The 14,549-nt window shown below is 42.1% G+C and overlaps 1 long non-coding RNA gene across 1 annotated transcript; it reads right to left on the bottom strand.

Annotated features, from left to right (window-relative positions):
• Positions 1-2,517: 2,517 nt before the first annotated feature.
• On the bottom strand, positions 2,518-4,917 carry LOC137024860 (uncharacterized). Its single transcript, XR_010895773.1, has 4 exons — positions 4,743-4,917; positions 4,279-4,346; positions 4,037-4,080; positions 2,518-2,860 (listed from the first exon to the last, which is right to left on the bottom strand). It is a non-coding gene; the product is annotated as an uncharacterized lncRNA (long non-coding RNA).
• Positions 4,918-14,549: the final 9,632 nt, after the last annotated feature.

The raw sequence follows: 14,549 nt of genomic DNA, 5'->3' as shown, positions 1-14,549 counted from the left end.
TGCATCATCATCATCATAATCATCATAGCTGATGTCACATAGCCAATCCAATTCTTCATCCATTTCCCCTTCCTCCTCTTCCACCAGCCTAGGAGTTGGCCTCTGTATGTGCATGCTACAGTCTGCTGTCTGAGTCTGAGGTCTTGCAGTCTTCTCTTAAGTAGACTGATGAGGCCCTTGGACCCCTCCTCTGTGAATCCATTCGTATAGCCTATAGCCAAGTCCACACATGAAGAATAATGGAATTACCGTCACACTAAACATTAAATCAGAGAGAGCTTATTTATGTTAAGACGAATCTTCAATACAAAATCAAATTATCAAATTAAAATAATCTTTGAAGGCTATTTATTCTTAGTTTTTGAGCCAATACTGGCATGATTGCTTTTCACTTGAAAATAGTTTGACCTATGAATGTTAAAATGCATAAAGCAAGATAGTTTGACTTACTTGCTGTTTGTGTGCACACTGAAATGGTGGCCATCAGTGACTGAACCTTTTCTGCTGAGTCCTTAAGGTACTGACAGTGCTGCATCATCTCCTTCACAAGGATCTGTTTTTCTTCTGTCAGTCGTGAGACAAGCATTGGTCAAAGAGCTTCTTCTTGGTGATAATGTCGACACCATCTGAAGGAATGAAAACATTATACATTAATTAGCAAATTTGATGATGATACATTTTAAATAAATACTAAAAGTTAAATCTTCATACAACACCTGTGTTCTGTTCCTGCCAAGGCCAGATCATGCTCTCTGCAGCTTTGTTGGAGAGTTTCTGCACAACTGAGATTGTGTCCACAAGATCACCATCAGGTTGTTGGTTGTATCTCTGGATCTCTTCTAGCAAGCGTTTCTTTTCTTGGGCAATCTTCTGACTAATCTTCTGACACCTTTTGTTGCGGTCTGTAATAAGAGCAAAAACAATGCTATTGCAAAAGAGCTGCCATGGCATTTAATGAACAGAACCAATATATCTTCAATTTGCATTTGCATTACTTACATTTACTAATACATACCATTCTGTCTGTAAAGGTAGTGCTTCTTCAGACAAATACTCACAAAGAGTGCTTCGATGGAGATCTGCAAACCATGAGCATCAACCGGACTGGATGCTGCATTTCCTAGATTAAAGATAAGAAGAAAGAAAAATGTTTTAAACACACTCTCTACCAACAGAGATGGCAACCTCACGAGTGTCACAGGAGCATATAATTTGAGGAAAGGCTGTTGGCAGCAAACACTCTGCAAGAGCAAAAGACAATCAGGATGAAATTAAAGAATGTTTGGATTGTGAGTAAGTACTTGGAAAACATAATGCATGATTTACTAATGTTGTCTGAAAAAATGCAAATCAATTGAAAAAGAGACACCAACCTTGTTCACAGACAATGTACTTGCCATCATGGAGTTTCACAAACTCGGTTGGAGGAATGTATTTATAAAAGCCATACATGCTGGTTTGCCTACTGTGCAGAGTGTGGTGTTTATGTACCAACTGATCACACTCTGCACAAAACCACTCTGAGGGCAAACATTCCCCACAACGAATGATGGCTTCTCTCACGTGACAGTGATTACATGTCATCTGGAAGATGTTCTCAGCTGACAGCAAGTTGTCAATGTTTTGTGGCCTCGCCTGTTGCCAACATTGTTGGACCTCTTTCTGTCTTTGACACCAACTGGACAATGGTGGCTGCTGAGCAAAATCCTGCCCATCAATGCTCTCTGAATCCCGAAGAAGATCCTCAAGCCTTTGCATATTACAATCTTCAAAGAGAGTAAGAGAAAAATACAAACATAATAGAAATCCAGAAATCCAACATTGCAATTCCACTACCACTGACTTCTTTTGTGGCAATTCCATTGCTTTTAATACATGGACAGTCCAGGGATAGCAGAGAAGGCAGAGGGTGAAAGGATAGTTGGAAATGGACAATCAAACCCATGACCCTTAAAGGAACATTCCACCGTTTTTAGAAATAGGGCTTATTCAACTTTTTCATACATTTAGATATGTGGGCAAATACATTTTTGTCTCAGTGCATGCATTGTTTTAGTTTGGCAGGGTCGGCGCTAGCTTAGCTTAGCATAATGAATGGAATCCTTTGTTGCCAGCTAGCATGTCCTGAGTAAAAGTGATCCAAAAAAAAAAACACCTAATTACTTCTTGTGGCCTGCGTATTCACAACGAGTACAAATAGCGATGCAGATTAACACTAGGCGATTTCCTAGGCAGATATTGACTTGGGACTATATTAGGGGGAAGCACAGGCGAAGCACTGCTACTTGGGCGCAGAGATATCACGCAACACATGAAATCCACAAATATCTCTGCGCCCAAGTAGCAGTGCTTCGCCTGTGCTTCCCCATAATATATATGGTTTAGCTGGTGGAATCAACTGTCTCTTAATGGTGTCAATTAATATAAATGAAAACATGTCCCACCTTCCTACATACTTTTGTGCATCATATTGCAATATATCATTTGACGCGTTGAAGAGGATTTCAGCTGATTGGCTAACCCACAAGGTGAATGGAAAGACAAACAGAAATATAGGTATACTTTGATTTATTTGAACACAGCTTTTTTTTTACAAAAATCAATAATAAAGAAAAAAAACAGCATGACAGCATGTTAGGGTGGAAACCATTGAAAGTGTGTAACGTAACGTGGCTCCTCCTTCTCATCTAAAATAGTCACATCCGCAACCAGGATGGCTGTGCCCGTAACGGGTAACTCGACAACTCATAGCAGGTATTCAACTCATATTGAACTACAGACCAATGGGTGACGTCACACATGGTTGGCACCTGGTGGGAACTGGCAGGCCGGCTCCCATGTCTCCTCCCAGATTTTTCCACTGTATCAGTAAAAAAAAAAAAAAAAAAAAAAAAAAAAAAGAATTATATATAAATAGTTTCACAGCATAAATATTTTCAAAAAAATTGTACGGTTTTGTATTTCATTGTTTTTATACAAACCTATACATATATAGTGCTTGATGCAATGTAACAGATAAACATCAGCCACTCTCATCAATAAAGTCATAGAAAGTTAACTAGCCAATAGCCGATATCAGTCAACAAGGATGATCTTGGCCGATACTGATGTTCTGCCAATATATTGGTGAATGTCTACTTCCTACATATAATCACACAGGGGCAATTATGCATGGTACTGAAAAGAGCAAGTGGCTAAATCCTGTAGGCAATATTTGACACTGCATTTAATCCAACCTATACCAACAGTGTAACCAACAGTGTAATTAATATACAGATGGGTCTCCAAAATTACAATATTGTGCAATATTTCAAGCAATTTTTGTTGTTTTAATCTTGATGATTACAGCTTACAGCTCATGAAAACCATAAATCATCAACTCAAAATATTAGAATAAAGAGGAATACAGAAATGTCGACCTTTTGAAAATAAATTTACAAATCTGACTTATCAAAAATTGTTAATGCATACACTCTATACTTGGTCTGGCTACTTTTGCACAAATTACTGCATCAGTGTGGTGTGGTATGGAGGCCATCAGTGTATGGCATTGCTGAGGTGTTATGGAATCCCAGGTTGCTTTGATAGTGACCTTGAGGTTGTCTGTAATGTTAGGTTTGGTGTCTATCATTGTCCTCTCTATGGGGTTCAGGTGTGATGAGTTAAGCACAGCAATACCATGCTAAGCAAACCAGTTACTAGCAGTTTTGGCACTGTGGCAGGGGCAGAGTCCTGCTGGTAAAGGAAATCAGCATGTACATAAAGCTTGTCAGCAGATGGAACCATGCTCTAAAATCTCCAGGTAGAAGGCTGCATTGACTCTGGACTTAAAACCTAGTGGACATCACAATTCTCTCACCGCTGCTTGTTGGTTGCAAAACTTTGAGACCCACCTGTACATTTAAATTTGTGTGTGCTACAATATACATTCCAACCTTACGTTCCAACCTTTATCCACCTCCTATGAGATGGCTAAAAGTGGAAACAGAAAGGACATTTATGAAGGCAATATAAACCAATATAAAGCAGTACTTACCATGCAGAGCAAGGTAACCATTTCACCCTTACTTCTGCTTGCCCCTACAGAAAGACACAAACATATAATCAGGTTTTGAATATCATCATTTTTGGGGCAAGGCCACTTGGCCTTCAGTTGAACTTAAATGGACTCAAATTACCACTTGCTTAAATGGTCAGTATTTTGTGATATGTGAAATGCCAGATGAGCCACAGACAATGGAGAGATGATCAGAGCCTAATGAAAAATATATTTCTTACCTCATTTATCCTTCTTCCTGTTATGGAGTCATATTTGAAAACTTTTTGCCTACTACATTTCCGGCAACCTTAAATGACAAAAATAAATAAATAAATAAATAAATAAATAAATATTAATTAACCATAAATGTCAAAAAACTTGAAATGAACATTAACATTGTCCTTAAACATCAGAACAGAAAATAAGAGCTACCTGGGCTGCCTATTGATGTGTGTGTGTGTGCGCGTGTATTCATCTCTCCTCAAGTGTGTATTGCTCATTGCTTTACTCCTAGAGTGTGTGTTCAGTACTGAAAGGTATGTATGCGAGGACAAACTCCTTTGTGTATCAGACTGGCCACTGAAAATTACTCACTATTAACTAATTGACTGTATTTAAATTCACCTGAAATTTAAATTTCATGAATAATGATTACAAAAAGGGGAAATTCATACATAGTGTGCTAAGACCACAGTTCACTTACACTTTCTTTTTTTTGGGGGGGGGTTGTTCTTTCACAGGGAGAGAGACGGGGTATAAATCTAAAAGATAAAATGTCTCTTTTTCCTGGGCCTGAGGCTGGGACTCAGCCAGGGCCAAGAACTGATGCTGTGGCTCTGGCTGGGCCTGATGCTGTGGCTCGGTCTGGGCCTGATGCTGTGGCTCGGTCTGGGCCTGAGGCTGGGGCTCGGTCTGGGCCTGAGGCTGTGGCTCGGTCTGGGCCTGAGGCTGTGGCTCGGTCTGGGCCTGATGCTGTGGCTTGGTCTGGGCCTGAGGCTGTGGCTCGGTCTGGGCCTGATGCTGGGGCTCGGTCTGGGCCTGAGGCTGTGGCTCGGTCTGGGCCTGATGCTGGGGCTCGGTCTGGGCCTGAGGCTGTGGCTCGGTCTGGGCCTGATGCTGTGGCTCGGTCTGGGCCTGAGGCTGTGGCTCGGTCTGGGCCTGATGCTGGGGCTCGGTCTGGGCCTGAGGCTGTGGCTCGGTCTGGGCCTGAGGCTGTGGCTCGGTCTGGGCCTGATGCTGGGGCTCGGTCTGGGCCTGATGCTGGGGCTCGGTCTGGGCCTGATGCTGGGGCTCGGTCTGGGCCTGAGGCTGGGGCTCGGTCTGGGCCTGAGGCTGTGGCTCGGTCTGGGCCTGAGGCTGGGGCTCGGTCTGGGCCTGAGGCTGGGGCTCGGTCTGGGCCTGATGCTGGGGCTCGGTCTGGGCCTGATGCTGTGGCTCGGTCTGGGCCTGAGGCTGGGGCTCGGTCTGGGCCTGATGCTGTGGCTCGGTCTGGGCCTGAGGCTGGGGCTCGGTCTGGGCCTGAGGCTGGGGCTCGGTCTGGGCCTGAGGCTGTGGCTCGGTCTGGGCCTGAGGCTGGGGCTCGGTCTGGGCCTGATGCTGTGGCTCGGTCTGGGCCTGATGCTGGGGCTCGGTCTGGGCCTGAGGCTGGGGCTCGGTCTGGGCCTGAGGCTGTGGCTCGGTCTGGGCCTGATGCTGTGGCTCGGTCTGGGCCTGAGGCTGTGGCTCGGTCTGGGCCTGAGGCTGGGGCTCGGTCTGGGCCTGAGGCTGTGGCTCGGTCTGGGCCTGAGGCTGTGGCTCTGGCTGGGCCTGATGCTGTGGCTCGGTCTGGGCCTGATGCTGGGGCTCGGTCTGGGCCTGAGGCTGTGGCTCGGTCTGGGCCTGAGGCTGTGGCTCGGTCTGGGCCTGATGCTGGGGCTCGGTCTGGGCCTGATGCTGGGGCTCGGTCTGGGCCTGAGGCTGGGGCTCGGTCTGGGCCTGAGGCTGTGGCTCGGTCTGGGCCTGAGGCTGGGGCTCGGTCTGGGCCTGAGGCTGGGGCTCGGTCTGGGCCTGATGCTGGGGCTCGGTCTGGGCCTGATGCTGTGGCTCGGTCTGGGCCTGAGGCTGGGGCTCGGTCTGGGCCTGATGCTGTGGCTCTGGCTGGGCCTGATGCTGTGGCTCTGTCTGGGCCTGAGGCTGGGGCTCGGTCTGGGCCTGAGGCTGTGGCTCGGTCTGGGCCTGAGGCTGGGGCTCGGTCTGGGCCTGATGCTGTGGCTCGGTCTGGGCCTGAGGCTGGGGCTCGGTCTGGGCCTGAGGCTGTGGCTCGTTCTGGGCCTGAGGCTGGGGCTCGGTCTGGGCCTGAGGCTGGGGCTCGGTCTGGGCCTGAGGCTGGGGCTCGGTCTGGGCCTGAGGCTGGGGCTCGGTCTGGGCCTGAGGCTGGGGCTCGGGCAATGTCGTCGTGGAGTTCCCTACAATATTGTATGTGTATGTTAATTTTCAATATTTCACCATCATAAAAAAACCCCAGTTTAAAACTGTCATGACTTAAATTACACAAATCCTACCTTCTTTGATCAATACAAAATTGTAGGCCTTTCTCATGGTGGCCACAATTTTTAGGTTATCCTCAGTGGGTGGCCGATGAGTCACCACATCGGCCACCCACTTTCCAGAGGCCTTATCCTTCTTGCCGAAAAATAGAATTGGGACATAGCCCAATGCACTTAGTTTTTTTACCTGTAATAAATAAACGCAGACAGCAAACATTAGTTATTCCCACTGCATTATCTTCCATCCTATTGAAAAAAATTGCATTAAATATCCCAAGCTCGGAGCCCTCCCCCAGACAGCACGCCAAATACGCATAATCTTTACTCTGTTTAATCGATGTAAGTGTGAACTCTATGTACTCTATACCAGTGGTTCTCAAAGTGGATTTGCTTTGAATGAGAAAGTTGTGCTTTATCGTTAAGAAATGCTTATCAATGACAATGTAATGATCTAGAATCTACATATAAAATCTTGATTATAAATGCACTAATAAATTAAAACTTTAACATTTAACTTTTTTGTGATTATGACTAATCAAGTCAATCTGTTGTGAATCACTTGAATCACTTCACTCAGGTCATGATGAACTGTTCTTCCTGCTGCTTAGCTTGGCTTATTTGCCATTAAGATAGCTGATGAACGTGGATAAATGTTTGAGTCAGTCCACATCATTAAGTGATTCAAAATCCAAAGTTGACTAAAGACCAAGTTAGTACACACCAGCTAGAAAACACGGAATAGTGAACCCGGACACAACTTCAGAGAATAGAAATGGCATCAAAGTATACAAATGGTAGCAAGCAAAAGCTTAATTGTTTTGATTATGAGGGGGTCCTTGAAAAATTGTTCTTCCACACAAAGGGTCCTTGGCACAAACAGTTTGAGAACCCCTGCTTTATACAAACAATATTCATGTAATGTTGTGCTGGATGCTGGTGGTCTAGTATTTAGCAATCTGGGTTTCTAAAGGGAACACTAAAAGTCCTGACACCCTTCAAAAATAATTATATTGATTGGACACACACAAAACAAAATATGATAACAAAAATACATTTTGACTGGACTCCCTCTTTATGGCCACCTATCCACCTGGTCCAAACACTCTCCTCCCCCCCCTTGGTCGGTCTACCTGTCTCTGCCCACGGCAAATGTAGCTTGGGGGACAAACAGAAACACTAATTTGGGAATGCCACCAACGGACATAAAATAGCCAGCCGCTCTACAGAACCTGGTCTCGGTCTTACTCCAGTAGGTATGGTTGAATCCTTTCCACTTTTAACGCGACATTACTATCTCCCCTGTAGTAATTCAAATGCTTTTTTAAGTTGTGGCTTTGAAACAGGACACCTGGAATATGGCCTTGCTTTTAACAACATATATGTTGCACACAGCATGGCTTTCACGCATGTCCTGAGTTATTTTGCCACGTCGTCATGCACTTTCTCTAAAAATAATGCAGCGCAAGGCACTATAAGTGTGAGATGCAAGTAGGAGCATGTTATCTACTTACATAATCATGCAAGACTGTCTTTAATAGTGACTATGGGTCTGAATTCTGTGATCTGCCTTTAGCAGAGACAGAGACTTCAGTAACACGCATACTGCAGTACCTGTGTGGTACTAAAGCAAGGTTATATTTACAATGTAGCCAGTTGTATATGTAAACAAATGTACATGAGCGCCTGGTCAAAAAGAAAGTCAAGTCAAGTCATCTTCATTTATAAAGCGCTTTTAACAATGTAGATTGCTTCAAAGCGGCTTTACAGTGATAAACGGATAATTTAGGTAACAGAGATTGTTTTGGCTTCATAGCGGTTCTTGAATAAAGATATTTTGGCGGTTCTTGAATAAAGGCCGATGGCGTTCACGTGCGCATTCTATTCCATGCATGTCAAGCAAATTACAAATTAATTAAAATAATATGTTACACCAATGCCATCTATGACTACCTCAAATTCATTCACTGACAGATTAAACTTATTTTTGTAAAATGAGGCCCTTGCCCTATCACACAATATTAATGAAAGTGAAACAAATCATATTGCTTGATGAAATATGAGCATTTCTACTTACTGCAATATGGGCAGAGTCCACCACTCTTCCCGCATTTCTATTTTTTAGGACCCTTTCCCCCCACTTCCTGTCCAGGGTCATTTTTTTGGCAGCTACTTTGATTTTTTGGGAGATGGGTGAGAAACAAGAGCTGCAGGTTTTGCGGCTCACCTGTGTTGGTAAAAGTATACCAAAGTGAGACATCAGATCCACAGTCACAGATAAGAATTATCAAGATACAGTTTAATTTGGCTGTATACAGGAAAGAGAGGAACACATGAAGCACAATGCAATTCAGAATATGCGTCTCTAGACTGACACAGGATTATTATTATTATAATCATACAGTGAAAGTGGCAGATGTAGGAGACACCCAGGCTACTCTAATCAATGTTGCCTCTGGCGTTTGGTGCAAAACAAGCAATCAAAATTGATATCAACCAGATGCCTTACATTATCACGGTTTTGTAACACAGTACAGATATCATACAGGGTCATTTAGTAGGAGCATACTTTAGTGTCCAATTGACCCAATAATGAGAAATGTAGAACATTAAAACCACATATTTGAATATTGGACATAATGCTCTATTCCACTTTCCCTCACCTGGTTAGGTGCTTGGCAGGAAGGGCAAGGCTTGAACTTCCTTTGAGACATTTTGAAATCTACACCACACACACACACACACACACACACACACACACACACACACACACACACACACATTTTCTACAGTGCACTTTAGACAGCGTCAACAAACAAAACACAACTTATTGGCATAATCGATCATTTTTCATACATGTCATTGTTATATATTTTCTAATTTACCTATTTTGGAAGCTACTTATATATATATATATATATATATATATATATATATATATATATATGAATCAGTCAATAATTTATGACAGCACTACTTATTACATTATACATATGAATTGTTTTATTTTATATTGAAAAATTGTGATGCCACAATGTAGTAGTTATGAATTAATTTGTATTGTTAATTATGGATTTATTTTGGTTGTGCATTATATAAATTTGCGTGGATTTTTAACAATTGGGCTGTAAAACAAACCAATCTGGCAACACCGTTCTTCATTCTGAACATTTATAATGTTGGATAATAGTTGTGGGCTAATGTAATACTGAAAATCTTACATTCCCCAATAATTGTACCTTACATGATTATATGCGACAAAAATGAACTTGAATTCAATTAGCTAACTTTGCTAGCCCGCACATGTGGTGCAGAAAGCTATATTTTTATCAGAAATATCATCAGAAATATCATCAGTCATCAGAAATGGCCACCTTACAAATCTAAAGTTTCTAAACACAACTTCTTGTCCTGATTCAACAGTTTTTGATGTGTAATCCATCTCTATTAATTAACGTTAACCCTTCTACTTACCGAGTGTAAAATCGCAATGGACCTTGGGATCGCCCATACGTTGACGTCAGCGTTATTAATTTAGAGGATTTAATAAAACAACAACAAAAAAAAGATTAATTGAACTCAATCGTAGCATATTATATACATTTATTAAAATCAACAAACCTCCGATAAAAACGTTATCCAGCATGCTATAATTAAAGCAGTGTCCTACCTATGACAATAAAACTCTTAAAATGCTTACTTAAAATGCTTACTAAATCATTTTTTGTAGCCTATTCCTTTTTTATTTTTATTTATTGTAGTGTCGACCCATAAGGCAGACAACGGGTTGCGGTGTGCTGACCCAAGACGTCAAATTTCAACGCTGTTGAGTTCTATAGAAGTCTATCGGACTACCCTGCACGTCGAAAAATAACGCCAAAGGTATACCCAGTGCGTTAAAAAGTGACGCCAGGGTCTACTGACCATGCGTCAGACATTTGACGAGTAGGGGGTGAGACTGTGTTGGTTTTCCCAGGACATGTCCTGGCCATCCTGGTTGTTTTTTATAAAGTGATGAAAATGTCCTGGTTTTCATTGTTTTTCATTGGGCCATTAAATTACGAGATTAATATAAATGAGTTTCGCAGACATGTGCGATTGCACGTGCAACTGAGAATATAGTTAGTTTTTGTAAGTTTGTGAGAGCTATTTTTGTTAAACTTGAATTGCTAATATAGCAGAGGTATTTTTTTTAGTTATTTATTATTTATTTATTTTTCTAATACAGAAGAGACATTATTTCTATCATTATTTCATTTGTTATTTTTGAAACTTATAATAAAACATGTTGAGTAACCTCTGAGAAGCCTATCTGAATTTGTGTTTTTTGTTATAGATAGTATTTTGTAATATAACAATTTTCTATCCATACAGAGGAGGCATACTTTAAATGTGTTGAAATTATAAGGCATCTTTGAGTAAACTTCGAGTATCATTTGAGTATCTCATTGCTGGGCCGAGTGTCCTGGTTTTCGGTAATCAAAATATGGTCACCCTACATTACCAGCTGTGAATATGTGTATAAAACGTCAATGAAATTGATATATATTTATAGCCTGTGTGACGTCATCGGAATGTGTCACATTCAAGGCTATAGTTAGATGAAACACAGGTGCATCTGCAGATATTTTGTCTGAAGAGCAGTCCTGGGACATCCCAGTGCGGCAATGAAGTGCAGCTTCTCATTCCCGCCTTTTCAGGGAACAGGGTTACAGTGATGTAACCCAGGGCCATTGCCTTTCATAGGCTACACTCAAACTGCACATTATCAGCGCTATGGGAACAAGAATACCCACACCACTGCACTGTCTGTCTGGACCCCCCAGCTGTGAAGTGTGTCACAAAGCTCAGAGAGTCTCAAACACTAGCTTGTGATGTTGACTCAAGGACGCAAGAGCCTGGAGTAACATGAACATCCAAACTATAAAACCTTATGAATGTGTGCAGAGAGGACCAACCTACCACATCACAAACATTTACCAAGGAGGCAACTCCCCTGGTGGAATCAGCCCTGATGCCTGTTGGCAAAGTGCAATCACATGCCTTATAGATGCTTTTGCCCTTGCCTATCACCCAATGTGACAAGGTCTGTTTCGTAGCACCGCACCCCTGTTATGGCTGCCATGACAAACAAATAGTTGCTCTGACTTATGTCACTGGCTAGTGCGGTGGACATAGGTCTGAAGAATAAGGAATGGACACAGTCTCGCCTGATCTGGCCTAATGAACGGCGGAGTGCAGAAGGCTGGATGTGACTGGAGGTAAGGTCGAGAAAGAAACCTTAGGCAGATAGTCAGGATGAGGATGCAAAGAATCTTTCACCATTCCTGGGGCAAAGTCTAAGCAGGATGGCATAATGTACAGAGCCTGCAAATCCCCAAATCTTTTTAGAGAAGTTATAGCCATGAGAAAAAATATTTTTAGAGTTAACAGCTTGTCAAAAACTGACTATAACGGTTCAAAGGGGGTCTCAACCAGGCCCTCAAGGACTATTGCTAAGTCCCGCGTAGGGATCCTGGTTCTAGAAGGGGCCTCAGCTACCTATCTCCTCAAACAAAACGAGAGAGCAGGACATGCTTGCCCAAAGGCATCCTGTCAATCAGAATGTGGAACCCCGAGAGTGATAATTTGATAATTAATAAGCCAGTTGATAATTTTCCCTGCAGAAAATCCAGAACTGTAGCAATCTAGCAGTTAACCGGATCTGCATTGTGTGCAGTACATCATCTTTTAAAGACACCCCATTTGTTGGTATAACTTGATCTAGTGGAGGGAGCCCTAGCATTTAAAATGGTCTCGATAACATCAGGTGGAAGCCCTGTGTCCCTCAATCTGTTCCCCTCAGGGGCCAGACATGAAGTTTCCACATCTCCAGCTGGAGATGAAATATTGCCCCTGCACCTGAGACAGAAGATTCCTCCTCTTTGGTATTATATCTGAGAACCATATTCTGTTCAGCCAACGTGGCGCTATCAGTAAAAAGCAAGTCCCTTGTTGGCGAACTTTGGCTAGAACTCCTGGGAGCATACAAACCGGAGGAAACGCATACAGGTGCATTCTGGGCCATGTATACATGTCACATCCAGACCCAGGGGGAGCTGGGTGACTCCGAAAGAAATAGAGTGGACATTGCACTGCCTGTTGTGGGCAAAGTGGTCCATCTCTGTTTCGTGAAATCTATACCAGATTTGTTACACTACCTCGGGTGGAGTTTCTACTCCCCCTGTCGGTATGCTCTGTCTGGACAGATGTCTGGGGATATAAATCACCCTGAGGGACAGGAACTTGTCCTGAGCCCAAAGCAGAATGCGTTGCACTAGCCTGTTTAAACATCGCAAATGCAGTCCACCCTGGCGATTTGTATTAGAGGCTACCGCAGTAATGTCCATCTACAGTAGGACATGGTAACCCCTTAACTGGTGGAGGTAGTACTTCAGGGACAGAAATACAGCCATCGATCTGAGACAACTGAGGTGCCAATCGAGATGATGACCTCACCATATCCCTTTGGACTGGACGGCCACCTATGACCGCTTCACAACAGTTAATTTCACAAACTAAATAAAGTGTTTTGGTAAACTAACAAAACACTTTATTCATGTCTCAAATCAACTCATTCTTCCAGAACTCTAGCAAAGGTTTCACACAACAAACACACTTTGTCAATAAGCTTTCCTGTAGCTCAGTGGTTAGAGCATGGCACTAGCAATGCCAAGGTCATGGGTTCGATCCCAGGGATTGCACATACTCAGATACAAATGTATAGTATAATGCAATGTAAGTCGCTTTGGATAAAAGCGTCTGCCAAATGCATAAATGTAAATGTAAATGTAAATGTTGTCAATCATAAAGCACAGACCTAAAAAAACACTAACATCAGGTGGCATTATACAGTGTTTTCTTTTTCTGTACAAAACAAGAATGACATTCTCTACTGCTTATATGTTGCATGGCCCATGTTTATATTACAGTACAAAATTATTCCTAAGCTTTGAAATTTAAAGAATTACTTTAGATTTTTGAACCACTTTTTATAAATATGAACTTTGGAGTGGATTTTAGCGTAAATACACTCCAAGATCAATGAGGGTTCTAAATGAGCACTTTCTATAAATGCTTCAATTCAGTGTTGTTCAGTCCAAAGTCTGTTCAGGGTCTGATCTGAAGCTTTTACTGCAGACCTGTTTAACAGCCTTAATGTCATTTGTGCTTCGCACGTGTCAAAAATATACTTGCATTATTGATTAACCACTATATACTTTATGGTGGTTTACACACCCTGACGGCACATTTTATGAAGAAAAACAAATAAAAAATAATCTGACAACACAAATTCAGACATGTCACTCTAGTAGATGTCAATGCACACATTATCAAAATAATGTGTTGATTCTTCCACTTAAATTGAATTAAAGCGTTTACTGCGCTCTCCCAGCTAATTAGGTGCCAGGACCTATATTTCAATATTAAGAATACCAAGAGGTCTGCACTCTAAAAAAACTTTAATTGAAATGCACAGGAGATAAGATGACAAACATTTTGGCTCTTAGCCTTCGTCAGACACTGACAAAAAAAAGCATTTGGAATGTATGGTACTGTACATATAATGAATATTAATACATACAATATAAAACATATAAATGGCAGCTACCTTTGGCTCTCGTGGCCAAGACTTCCCTTACAAAAAATAACCATGGTTTTATTAAGAAAAATCATACTTTAACTAAGGTATTTGTGTGGTTATACAAATGGTGATTAACACACACACAAAAAGACACACGCATGTTTTATTATAATAAAACCATGGCTCATTTTTGTAAGGGTTGTTTTTAAAGGTTTGCTTTGATTATGTTAGGTATTTATGCTTTTATTATTGCCTTATACAAAAATATATATCATCTGACAATCTGTAGTATTAATATTCATTATATATTATGTACAGTGCCATACTTTCACGGAGTCAGTTCCCACCACCAACACTCAACACA

This window comes from Chanodichthys erythropterus, chromosome 8, assembly GCF_024489055.1.
Source record: "Chanodichthys erythropterus isolate Z2021 chromosome 8, ASM2448905v1, whole genome shotgun sequence".
NCBI classification, from domain to species: Eukaryota; Metazoa; Chordata; class Actinopteri; order Cypriniformes; family Xenocyprididae; genus Chanodichthys; species Chanodichthys erythropterus.
The sequence above is the reverse complement of the archived record's forward strand: the minus strand, read 5'-3'. Positions and strand labels throughout refer to the sequence as shown.